Raw genomic sequence first — 13126 nt, forward strand, 5'->3', positions numbered from 1 at the left:
ATAATAAAGCTTGCAATTGCATTGATTAATTAATTTTTTATTTTCAGGAGAACTATACTACAGCTCGGGAGCGTATTGTTACTTCTCAGACCGATGAATCCGAAGCTGAGTCAAGAATTGACGAGGTAGCGCTTTATCTCGAGGCTGTAGGGGGCGAGAAGAAGAGGAAGGTATACGGCATCGGGTCTCAGGCATCACAGTTTTACACTGGCTCAGCAGCTCACGCTTCTACAGCCAGCGCAGCACCGCAGCCGGAGCACACTGGCTCGCACTATGATGATGATATACGGGCTCAGCTTGCTGATCAGCAGAGACAGATTGCAGAGCTTAGAGCGCATGTGCTGCGGCTGTCCGGTGAGGACCGTGCTGGTACTTCTTCCTCTGATCCTGCGCCTGCTACAGACCGACATGTTTCGACGTCTCAGCAGCAGCCACTATCGGCTCTTGATCCCGATGCTGCAGGCGATACCTTGCTCACCCCTCCTGGCGCTACATCACATCCAGCAGGTACTCCTCCCGGCGGTCCGACATCGGATCCTGCAGATGAGCAGCAGCATATATAGATTTGATTTCCGACCTTTTATTTTTTCATTTGTATTTTCATTTTTTAATTTGTTCAGAACAATAAAAATTACATTTTTATACTGTTCTTGAATTGCGTGTGTGTATATATGCATTTATGTCAACTTTCACAGGTGTAGAAAAATTTTGGTTTCAAAATAATATTTAATTTTTTTTATTCCCTTTTTCATTTTTGCGACCGATTTGCGACCGATTTGATACCAAAAAAAAAAATTTTGAATTTATAAATTGAGACCGATTTGCGACCGATTTTAAAAAATTGCGACCCATATTCTGCGACCAAAGTTGCGACTGAATTTCCAATTAAACCACGACCAAAATTTGCGACCGCTTTTTCAATTTTGCGACCGAATTATCGGTCTCTAATTTGCGACCGATTTTCTCATCGGTCGCAATTGACATTTGCGACCAGTGATTTTGCGACCGACGTTTGTCGGTCGCAAATCGGTCGCAAAGTATAAATAGCGACCGATTTTTGCCATTTTGCGACCGATTTGTCAGTCGCAAAATGGCATTTTTTTTGTAGTGTTGGCATCATTATTGGGAAGGGCAACAGCTTCTGCCCATTTCGATACATAATCCACCGCCACTAGGATATATTGGTTCGAGTATGATGAAGGAAATGGTCCCATGAAGTCTAGACCCCAAACGTCGAAAATTTCGACTTTAAGAATGCCATGCAAAGGCATCTCATGTCTTCTTGAAATGTTACCTAACCTCTGACATAGATCACAAAGACGAACATAGTTAAAAGCATCTTTAAACAGATTAGGCCAATACAAACCGCTTTCCAAAATACGTGCTGCCGTCTTGTTTGCTCCAAAATGCCCTCCACATTCCATTGAATGGCAGAATTTAAGGACACTGTCCATTTCACTTTCCGGTATACACCGCCTGAATAGTTGATCACTACAGTATTTGAACAAAAATGGCTCCTCCCAATAGTAGAATTTGATATCATGGAAAAATCTTTTCTTTTGTTGATAAGAAAAATTGGGAGGAGTAATTTTGCACACAAGATAGTTGACTATATCAGCATACCAGGGGGTTTGATCTTTTACCATTAGCAAAAGTTGCTCATGGGGAAAGTTCTCATTGATTTGTAGCTCGGTTGTATCCTCTTCCTCCAACTCTAATCTGGAAAGGTGGTCAGCCACAAGATTCTCGGTTCCCTTCTTGTCGCGAATTTCCAAATCAAATTCCTGCAATAAGAGAACCCAACGAATCAGTCTTGGTTTTGCATCCTTCTTTTCTAGCAAATACTTGATGGCTGAATGATCTGTATAGACTATTGTTTTTGCTCCAATTAAATAAGCTCTAAATTTATTGAAAGCAAAAACAATGGCTAAGAGTTCCTTTTCAGTGGTGGCATAGTTTAATTGTGCATCATTTAATGTGCGACTAGCATAATAAATGACATGCAACTTCTTTTCTCGTCTTTGCCCAAGGACAGCTCCTACAGCATGATCACTAGCATCACACATAAGCTCAAAGGGGAGACTCCAATCTGGTGTAGCAATGATGGGTGCTGAAGTCAGCTCTTTCTTCAATCTGTTAAAGGCATTTAAACACTCTTTGTCAAAATTGAAAGGAACATCTTTAACTAACAAATTACAAAGAGGTTTCGTGATTTTGGAGAAATCTTTGATAAATCTCCTGTAAAATCCAGCATGACCAAGAAAACTTCTTACTCCTCTTACTGAATTTGGGGGTGGTAGCTTTTCAATTACTTCCACTTTTGCCTTATCCACCTCAATCCCTTGCTGTGAGATTTTATAGCCTAAAACAATTCCTTCACTAACCATGAAATGACATTTTTCCCAATTTAAAACAAGGTTAGTATCTTCACATCTTTGCATTACTAGAGATAAATTATAAAGACATGCATCGAAAGAAGATCCAAATACAGAAAAATCATCCATAAATATCTCAATGGATTTCTCAACCATATCAGAAAATATGGACATCATGCATCGTTGGAAGGTTGTAGGGGCATTGCATAGTCCAAATGGCATTCGCCTATAGGCAAAAGTGCCATAAGGACAGGTGAAGGTAGTCTTCTCTTGATCTTCAGGAGCAATAGGTATTTGGAAGTATCCTGAATAGCCATCCAAGAAACAATAGAAGGGATAACCTGCAAGTCTTTCAAGCATTTGATCAATAAAAGGCAGAGGGAAGTGGTCCTTACGTGTTGCTTTGTTCAACTTCCTGTAATCAATGCACACACGCCAACCTGTGACTGTTCTGGTAGGAATCAATTCATTGTTTTCATTAAAAATAACAGTCATACCTCCCTTCTTTGGCACAACTTGGACAGGACTTACCTAATTACTATCGGAAATTGGACAGATAATACCTGCATCCAGAAGTTTTATGATTTCAGCTTTGACTACTTCCTTCATGTTTGGATTTAATCGTCTTTGATGCTCGATTGAAGACTTGTAGTTGTCTTCCATTAGGATCTTATGCATGCATACACTTGGGCTTATTCCTTGTAAGTCAGAAATTGACCATCCTATTGCCTTCTTGTGTTTTCGAAGAACCTGCAACAACCCCTCCTCTTGATCAAGCGTTAAGTGAGAAGAAATAATAACCGGAAAAGAGTTGTTCTCACCTAGAAATGCATGCTTCAAATGAGGAGGAAGCTGCTTCAGCTCTTGTTTGGTTGGTGTATCTTCTTTTTCTTTTTCTTCTGTATTATTACAATTATTATCTATGCTATATAAAGTTTTATCTACACATGTATCTATTACATCTATTCTAAAGCAATCATCGCAATCCATAGGTAGTTTACAAGATTTTAACACATCGAAGACAACCTCTTCTTGACCTACTCTTAATGTCAATTTTCCATCATGTACATCAATTAGAGCTCTTGCAGTTGCAAGAAAAGGTCGTCCAAGGATCAATGATCCTTCTCTTCCTTCATCAATGTCAAGGATGACAAAATCAACTGGAAAAATGAATTTTCCTACCTTGACTAGTACGTCCTCTACAATTCCCTTGGGATATTTGATTGATCGATCGGCTAATTGTAGAGACATCCTTGTTGGCTTGAGTTCCCCCATTCCTAGCATTTTAAAAACTTCATAGGACATCAGATTTATGCTAGCTCCTAAGTCAGCTAAAGCCTTTTCAAAATTTAAATTGCCAATGTTACAAGGAATAGAAAAACTCCCTGGATCTTTAGGCTTTGGTGGCAATTTGTTTTGAATGATCGCACTGCATTCCTCAGTCAGTTTTACCATTCCCTGGTCATCGATCTTTCTTTTCTTGCTCAAGATTTCCTTCAAGAATTTTGCACAGCTTGGCATTTGAGCAAGAGCTTCAGCAAAAGGAATGTTTATTTGAAGCTTTTTGAAGACGTCTAGAAATTTCATGAAGCTTTGGTCATCCTGTGTCTTTTTCAACCTTTGTGGAAATGGAACGGGTGGAACGTATGGTTTCACTTCTTCCTTCTCCACCAGATGAATGATAGGCGCTTTCCTCTCTTCCTCTTTCTCTTTCTCCTTTCTGGGCTTGTCTTCCAATTCTTTACCACTCCTCAAGGTTATGGCTTGTACCTGTTCTTTAGGATTTTTCTCAGTGTTACTAGGTAAGGTTCCTTGAGGTCTAGCTGCCATCATGTTTGCAAACTGTCCCATTTGGATCTCCAGATTTCTTATCGCAGCTTGTTGGATTTTGTTGTGTTCTCTTGTTTCGTTCATGAAATCCATGTGTGATTTTGAGAGGGCAGTGAGGAGATCATCATGAGACTTTTTCTCCGGAGGCAAGAAACCTGGTGGTGCATTTAAAGTGTTGTTAGAATTACCATATGAAAGGTTTGGATGATTTCTCAACCTGTTATCGTAGGGATTCGAATATGGGTAATTTCTCCTCTGTTGATTCATTACGTAGTTCACTTGCTCCAAAGTTTGTGGATTTGCAGAATCTAGCATGCATTCTCCAACTCCATGCGGTTCATTGCATCTGTCACAAGTTTGCATGATAGAATTCACAGATTTAGTGGTTAGCAAATCGAGCTTTCTTACCATGTTATCAACCTTGGCATTGAGTGCAGTGATGGCATCTATTTCATAGATTCCAGCAGTTTTTCTTCTTTCAGAACTGCTTTGATAATGGCTATTGCTTGCCATTTCTTCTATTAAATCATATGCCTCATCGATCTCTTTTCTTTCAAAGGATCCTCCTGCAGCTGCATCCAAAGTGATTTTAATGTTAGGTGACAATGAATTATAGAAAGTTTGGACTTGTAACCATTTGGGCAAACTATGGTGAGGACATTTTCTCAACAAATCTTTAAATCTTTCCCAAGCCTCATACAGGCTTTCTTGATCATGATGAGCAAAAGTCATGATCTCATTTCTTAATTTGGTGGTTTTAGAAGATGGAAAGAATTTAGCCAAAAATTTCTGGGCTAACTCTTCCCAAGTTGTAAAACTCCCAGCAGGACAAGATTGTAACCATGATCGTGCTTTGTCCCTTAGAGTGAAAGGAAAGAGTCTTAATCTAATGGCATCGTCAGAAACACCATTTTGTTTAAAAGTATCACAAATTTCCAGGAAATTAGTGATATGAGCATTAGGATCTTCACTAGGAAGTCCTCCATATTGAATAGAAGTGGAAAGCATTTGTATTATTGCTGGTTTAATTTCAAAATTATTTGCTTCCACTCTTGGTCTAGTGATGCTGGAGGTAGCTCCGTTAAGAGAAGGTGTGGTGTAATCTCGCAAGGTGCGGACATTCTGAGGATTTGCAGCAAGAGGCATATCTGGAGGTGGAGGATTATTTTCATTCATGTTTGATTGTTGTTCGGTTCTGTTTTCTTGTGCTCTCCTTGCTGCGTTGTTCCTTCTGCAGGTTTTCTCAATTTCTGGATCAAAGATCAGAGGTTCTGTCCTTCTAGATCTTCTTTGCATAAAACCTGAGATAGTCTCCAGAAAAATTGAATGACTAAAAACAAATAAATAAATGTCTAAATTAATAACAAGATAATTCGTATTGATATTGGTATTGCCAAATCCCCGGCAACGGCGCCAAAAACTTGACAGCTTATTTCGCAAGTGTACGAAATCGCTACAAGTAATATAGAATGAGTAGAGTATCGTATCCACAGGGATTGGATACCAAGTACCAAAATTATGTTACCTCGTTATTATTTAGACGATGATTAAGAAAATTATTGTATAAATGTAAATTAAACAAGTAAAAATAAGAAGTCAAGTAAGCAATTATTGATTAAAAGAAATCAAGGAAGTAAAGCTACTAGGGGTTTTGATTTCACCTAACTCTATCCAATTTATTTAATTAGTTCATTGATCAATTTAATTATTCAAGTAGGGGAAACAACCCAAAAATCACTAACAAGCTCTCCCGATGTATTGTTAGCTATTTTAACCCGGTCTAATTACCTATCTTCCAATAGCGCAATCAAACATGAATTAAATCATTAAGTTTTATGGTTTGTCCTGTGAATTCATAACCTAAGGTCATTAACTTATGAAAACCCCCCATGAGTCAAACCGTATAATTTCCGCATCAAGTTATTATTCTCATGTGTTTTATTAACCTTTTCATAACAAATATCCTTCTTCCGATAGTGATAATTGAAATAAATCAATCTAGGGGAAAATTCTGCCTAGAAGCATTAAGTTCATTAATAAATCATAACTTGAATAAGGAAAAATAAATCTAATTGCATAAATTGGAAAAGAGATTAAGCTACATCAAACCCCTAGTATAAGAATTTAGTTACACATAGTACTTAAATGAAACTCAACAATACTTGATAAATATTCCATAATCAATAAAGATAATGAAAGAAATAAACAAGATTAAGAGTTAGAGATAAGAACTAGTTTATCAATTACTTGAATGGCTTCCTTGAAACCTTGCACAACTCTTAAATACTTAGCTTCAAAAGAAAATAAACTATCTAAAAACTAAAAATGAGAGAGAGAAGAATAGATGTAGAGTATAGGATATATGATGCCCTTTGAGTGGCTTCTTTGCTTCCTTATATAGCCTACTTGGGGGAACAAGCCTTGTGCTTTTATGAGTGAAGTCCAACTTTGTGAGGTGGAATAGTTTGTAAATTAAGCCATGAATTGCTCTCAATTATGGTGTCTCAAATGCACATGGTTGAACTTTGACTGGCATGTGAAGAAAGCATCCAAGGCATCTTGTGAAAATGGTAGAAATTAGTTGGCAACTTTTGACTCAAAATATAGAATTCTTGGTCTGCACAGGCGTGTTGCCTGGTACGGCCTGGGGCGTGCCAGTCTTGGGGGGATTAGAGGCTTTGGCACGGGCCGTGTTCCGCAGCATGGCCTGGCAAGCTAGCGCGCACGGGCGTGCTGTCTGACCGTGCAGTTTCCTGGAAGTCTGGTGCAGGCGCGCACGGACGTGTCGAGTTGCACGGCCTGGGGCGTGCACCTCTCTGGAAGTCAAGTGCAGGCGCGCACGAGTTGCGCTTCTCGCGCTTGCGCAGTGTAGGTTCGCACTCGCGAGTGTGAGGGTCGCGCTCGCGCATGTGAGGCTTGCGCTCGCGAGTTGCGCGGCCTAACTCTCTGCCTCTCGTTTGCACTTCTCGCGCTCGCGCAGTGTAGGTTCGCGCTCGCGAATGTGAGGGTAGCACGGGCGTGTTCCTCGGCACGGCTTGAGGCGTGCATCTCTTTGTCTCTTGGTTTGTCTTGCCTTGTGCCAGACACGGCCGTGCTTCGCGACACGGGCTGGGGCGTGCCAATTGTACTTTGCTTTATTTTTGTTCTTTTCTTTGCAAAATCCTACAATTTTCTTTCCAATCAAGTGAGTTGTGATTAAAGGAAGCTTTTGAATAAAAACATATCAATATTACGTAAAAACTAATTTAAATAAATTAAAAGTAATAGAAATTTCAATCAAAATTACAATAAAAATACTATAAAAATCAATACTATCAGCCTACTTATTCTATGCTACACTATAAGGTGCCATAATTATACGAGCTCCAAAATTTGCACATAAGGATTAAAACAATTTAATTCTTACTAAAAACAATAATTTAATTAATTTTTTTTTCATCATAACAATCCATATTATCCACAAAATCCATATATATTTCATAAATGGCTTATGAGAAACTAAGCATACTTTTACTCCACAAAATATTATCATCTCCTATAAATATTAATCATTTCTCACATTCCAAATGAACGACCTCAAAGTATATATCGATTAGGTCTCATAAATTACACTTGTGCAATAATACTACATACTCTTTTTACGTCACTCAAAGAAGTAGTTATCCTTAAAATCATAAATACTCTCCAGCCAAAAATCCATGCAAATCTCATCAAAATGCATATACTAGCATCACACTTCAATCATGTAAAATCCAATGTGCTCAAGTTCAAATCATATAGTTCATTTACTTGGTAATTCTAGCAACTCATTACCAACATATCTTTCACTGGGTATATATGTACATATGTTCATGCTTATGTATGCACATCACATGCCTAGATCTCATGCAAGTGTTATCTATGTACATACAAATTCACAAGTCAACACACTTCATAAACACATGAATAATCTACGCATGTAAATTCATTTTCATTTACACAACAATATTTTTATCTTTCAAACTCTTTGTAAAATTACACTTGAAAATCAAATCTTCTTATATCCAAATATCAAGGAAGGGAAAAATTTCATAATGAAAATCAATCATTCAATAGCATGGTAAAAAGATACATTTCTTAAACATTTAAGTTACATAAACTTTCTTTATCACACATTCATACTATTTATGTTATAAATGTAAATCAATTCCAAAGTCAAAATTCACAAGTTTCAAATCAAATCTCAAAGATATTCAACGCACATGGAAATCCTACCAACTCAAAGGAGAGGAGGAAACAAATCCTTTAATGCCTCAAGAAAATCATCACATCTCTCAAAGATCTATCCTTAGCTTTTAAAATTTCTCCAAAGAGTAACTCTATCAACTATCCGAAAGGATACAATTAAAAATCATTAATGTCAACCTTTACACATGCTACCAAGTATGACATTGCTCTCCAATAATAGGTCAAACTACTATCATGATCCAAAACATTTATCCACATTCTATCCCCAATACCAATTCATAGAAGATGCGCTACAGAGTCAAATTACTTATCAAACATATATAACATACACTACAAGAAAAAAGCCATTTTGCGACCGACAAATCGGTCGCAAAATGGCTAATATCGGTCGCAAATTTCCTTTTGCGACCGATCTGCGACCGACATATGTCGGTCGCAAAATACCTGGTCGCAAATTTTTTTGCGACCGATTATTCCATCAGTCGCAAAAAAATTTATCGGTCGCAATTTTGGTCGTGGTTTAATTTGAAATTCAGTCGCTAATATGGTCGCAGGAAAACGGTCGCAAATTTTTTAAATTGGTCGCAAATCGGTCGCAAAATGTTAATTTAAAATTGTTAATTTCGGTATCAAATCGGTCGCAAATCGGTCGCAAAATTAAAAAAATAAAAAAAAATTAAATATTATTATAAAACCAAAATTTTTCCGCACCTGTAAAAATTGACATGTATACATATATATCACACACGCAATTCAAGAACAATGTAAAATTGTAATTTTTATTGTGCTGAACAAATTAAAATATCAAAATACAAATAAAAAACTAAAAAGGTCCAAAATCAAATCTATGCTGCTGCTCATCTGCAGGATCCGATGTCGGATCACCGGGAGGAGTACCTGCTGGATGTGATGTAGCGCCAGGAGGGGTGACCAAGGTATCGCCTGCAGCATCGGGATCAAGAGCAGGAAGTGGCTGCTGCTGAGACATCAAAACATGTCGGTCTGTAGCAGGCGCAGGATCAGAAGAAGAAGTACCAGCACGGGCCTCACCGGACAGCCGCATCACATGCGCTCTAAGCTCTGCAATCTGTCTCTGCTGATCAGCAAACTGAGCCCGTATATCATCATCATTCTGCGAGTCAGTGTGCTCCGGCTGTCGTGCTGCGCTGGCTGTAGAAGCGTGAGCTGCTGAGCCAGTGTAAAATTGTGATGCCTGAGACCCGATGCCGTATACCTTCCTCTCCTTCTCGCCCCCTACAGCCTCGAGATAAAGAGCTACCCTCGTCAATCCTTGACTCAGCTTCGGATTCATCGGTCTGAGAAGTAACAATACGCTCCCGAGCTGTAGTATAATTCTCCTGAAAATAAAATATTAATTAATCAATGCAATTGCAAGCTTTATTATATTCAACTTTGTACATCTTCGCAATGATTAGAGGGAATATTATTCATTGTTACTTAAATTGACGCTCAGCGCACGTCTGTCGACAAAGGTATTACGATCGTGGTCCTTCGTGTGAGTGTATCTAAACATGTCCATCGGTGTGGGCTCACGACCTAATTCTTTAGCCTGCAATGAATTTTTATGCATGATATATTAATATATATAGTGTCCTTTCATTAAACATCAGTTTCTTGTAAAGGGACTAGTTCACTTACTAATAATCGAGCTGTCTCTATAGCAGATATAGATCCGCCTGTGTGTCGCGAAGGTCCTGCTCCATCACCGCCAGTCTCACTGCGCCTGTTTTGTGCAAATATCTCCCGCTTTCTCTTGAATGTAGGATCCTCCCAAGCCTTTTGCCAGCTCTCCCATATCTCCTGAGACACGCACTGCTGCTTCTTACCGCTTCTTCTCATCCTAGAGGTGAAGTCAGCGTATCGATCGGCGCATATCTTCTCCCAGGCTACTTTCAGCATAGCCGTAATGGCCTCGTCCCATATTAAATGTTTCTGCAAAAAAAATGAAATATAGCGTTTAAACACTAAGGATGTATCTTGAATTGTAAACATTGAATGATGATATAACTTAAACCAAAGAGTACCTGGAACTCCTCCCAATAAAAGTGTCTCGCCTCTTGTGGTACGGCATCCCATGTGTATCCTTCTTTATGCAGCTGTAGCTTGATTATCTTCAAAATTTGCCTCGCTGCTCGAGAAGATGGATATATGCTGAAAAAAAAAACAGAAGTGAAATATAATTACACGAAAGCATCACAGTTATGAATAAGTACAAAATATAATTACAAAATATGCCTGCAGAAAATTTGAATAAGTACTTACTGTCCCGCTACCAAACTGAGGGTGATACGTGGATCTGATGAAGCTGCAAAAGAAATGACAAATGTTATAAATTTTAGATAATTAATATATAATTAAAATGACAGTTATGACATTTATGATTACCTTGCACAGTAGGTGACTGTGCAGCTGGTGGAGTCTGTACTGGTCCAGAAGAGGAAGGAGCAGAAGATGAAGGAGCATAAGGCTGTGATGGCGGCAGTACTGGACGCTGAGCAGAGGATGAAGCCCCAGATGTACCTGAAGAAGGATGTGATGGCGGCAGTACTGGTCGCTGAGCAGATGACGAAGCCCCAGACGTACCTGATGAAGGACGAGGGATCGACCCTCCTCGTCCACGGGCACTGCGTCCAGGGCCATGACCTCCACGCGAACCACTGCCGGACACGTCAGAATCTAACTGTCTGCCTCTAGCCATCTGTACTTCAGATATCAGAACCTAGATAAAATGAATTTATACAATTATATGAATTGTAGAACATGTGGTAAATATGAGTAAACAAAGTGAATACCATTGAAATTCTTCATTGATAATATTAATTACATATACATTTATCAATTTGTAACAGTAAAATTGCTCTAAGTTTTAAGTGTCTTGAATATCATCTGCTTCCTCCTCCTCTTCATCAGCTTCCTCTTCTTCATATTCGTCTTCTAAGGTACCCATGATGATTTGATCTTCTTCCTCTTCATCATCTGATGGTCCTATTTCAACATAAGATCGGCTTCATCATCCAATCTATCTGTTAAATCTTCAACAACTTGCATCGGTTGCATTTCGACCCTAACTTCTTGAAATGCCTTCGATACTGCGAGTGATGAAGATTGTTTCATTTCAAGTGCATGAACAACTGATCTAGCCTTGATTTTACACACCGCCATCCAATCGCATCTATCTCGTTTAAACGATGGATATGGGACATAGTACACCTGTGCAGCTTGCATTGCTAAAACAAAAGGTTCATACTTTGTATATCTTCTTCTTGATTAATATCAACCAGATTATACTTAGGATGAACCTTTGTGCCAATGTTTGGCGTAGGATCAAACCATTCACATTTGAATAAGATTGTGCACTTCATTGGTAGGCCTGGATATTCTAACTCCAAAACCTCAACCAATTTCCCATAAAATCGTTTGACACGTCACTGTAGTTTGATCCCTTTATGCACACACCGCTGTTCATTGTCTTTCTGCTTCTCCCATAACCCTCAGTGTGAAACTTTTAACCGTTTACAAAGTAGCCAGAGTAGGCATTAGCAACCAGTAATGGCCCCTTTGCCAGATCCGTAATAAATCTGTTACGAATATCGCTTTCCGAGCTTCGAGCCTATGGGAAATAGTAATGACATGAGTCAGATTTAATAAATGTACATTCCGTGTTGTGTACATTGAAAGTAACTTACATAATATTTGAACCATTCTGCAAATTCCGTGTCCAGCTTTGCATCAACTGCAGTATCAGTCAAATTGAGATTTTGAAGCCGCAGAAGATTGATATATTTCCTATTTATCAACGAACCATATTAGCATAAGTATGATTTAACAACGGCCCACGTCAAGTTTAGAATGTTTACATTATTTATACTTACTGTACATATGGTGTGATCTCTTCGCAATTCAATAAAATATAGGTTTGAGCCGCTTGTATCTCTGCATCAGTCAATCGTCTTTTTTTTTATTTACCAATCGTACGCCCAGGGTAGGTGAAAATTTTTAGATTTCCTTCAAACTCAGATTGAACGCAATCTCCTCCGTCATCGTTACGTGGCACTCTCCGATGCTTGGTGAAAACATGTTGGTCAAAGTAGTGTGAACAGAATGTGGAAGCTTCTTCCACCAAATATGCATTGCAAATGGATCCTTCGACCTTTGCCTTATTGCGCACATTCTTTTTAATTTTCTGTAGGTGTCTGTGATTGTACAATGCCAATATGTTAGTATAAGTTCATAAAAATGATGTAATCATTAGAATGAGATGTTAGTGAATCACCTCTCAAATGGATACATCCATCGATATTGTACCGGTCCTGCTAAACGACATTCATAGGGCAAATGTACCGGCAGATGTTCCATAGAATCAAAGAAGCCGGGTGGAAAAATTCGCTCCAACTTGCACATCACTACTGGGATGTCTCGCGCTAATTGGTCCATATCATCGCATCGGATAACAGTCATCGTCAATTCCTTGAAAAAGAGACTCAATTCTGTCATTGCTTCCCAAATTTTTCCTGGTAATAATTCCCGAAATGCCACAGGGATCAATCTTTGCATGAAAACATGGCAGTCATGGCTTTTCATGCCAAACAGTCTGTACTTCCTCATGTCCACACATCTACCCATATTTGAACAGTAGCCATCTGGAAATCTTAATGATCGTAACCATTCGCACA

At 38.7% G+C, this 13126-nt stretch overlaps 1 non-coding gene across 1 annotated transcript; it reads left to right on the top strand.

Annotated features, from left to right (window-relative positions):
- Positions 1–4848: 4848 nt before the first annotated feature.
- On the top strand, positions 4849–4955 carry LOC149491768 (small nucleolar RNA R71). Its single transcript, XR_016319282.1, has one exon. It is a non-coding gene; the product is annotated as a small nucleolar RNA R71 (small nucleolar RNA).
- Positions 4956–13126: the final 8171 nt, after the last annotated feature.

This window comes from Jatropha curcas, unplaced genomic scaffold, assembly GCF_041381405.1.
Source record: "Jatropha curcas cultivar XTBG-Jc1 unplaced genomic scaffold, XTBG_Jcur_1.0 HiC_scaffold_649_pilon, whole genome shotgun sequence".
In the NCBI taxonomy this organism is placed as follows: Eukaryota; Viridiplantae; Streptophyta; class Magnoliopsida; order Malpighiales; family Euphorbiaceae; genus Jatropha; species Jatropha curcas.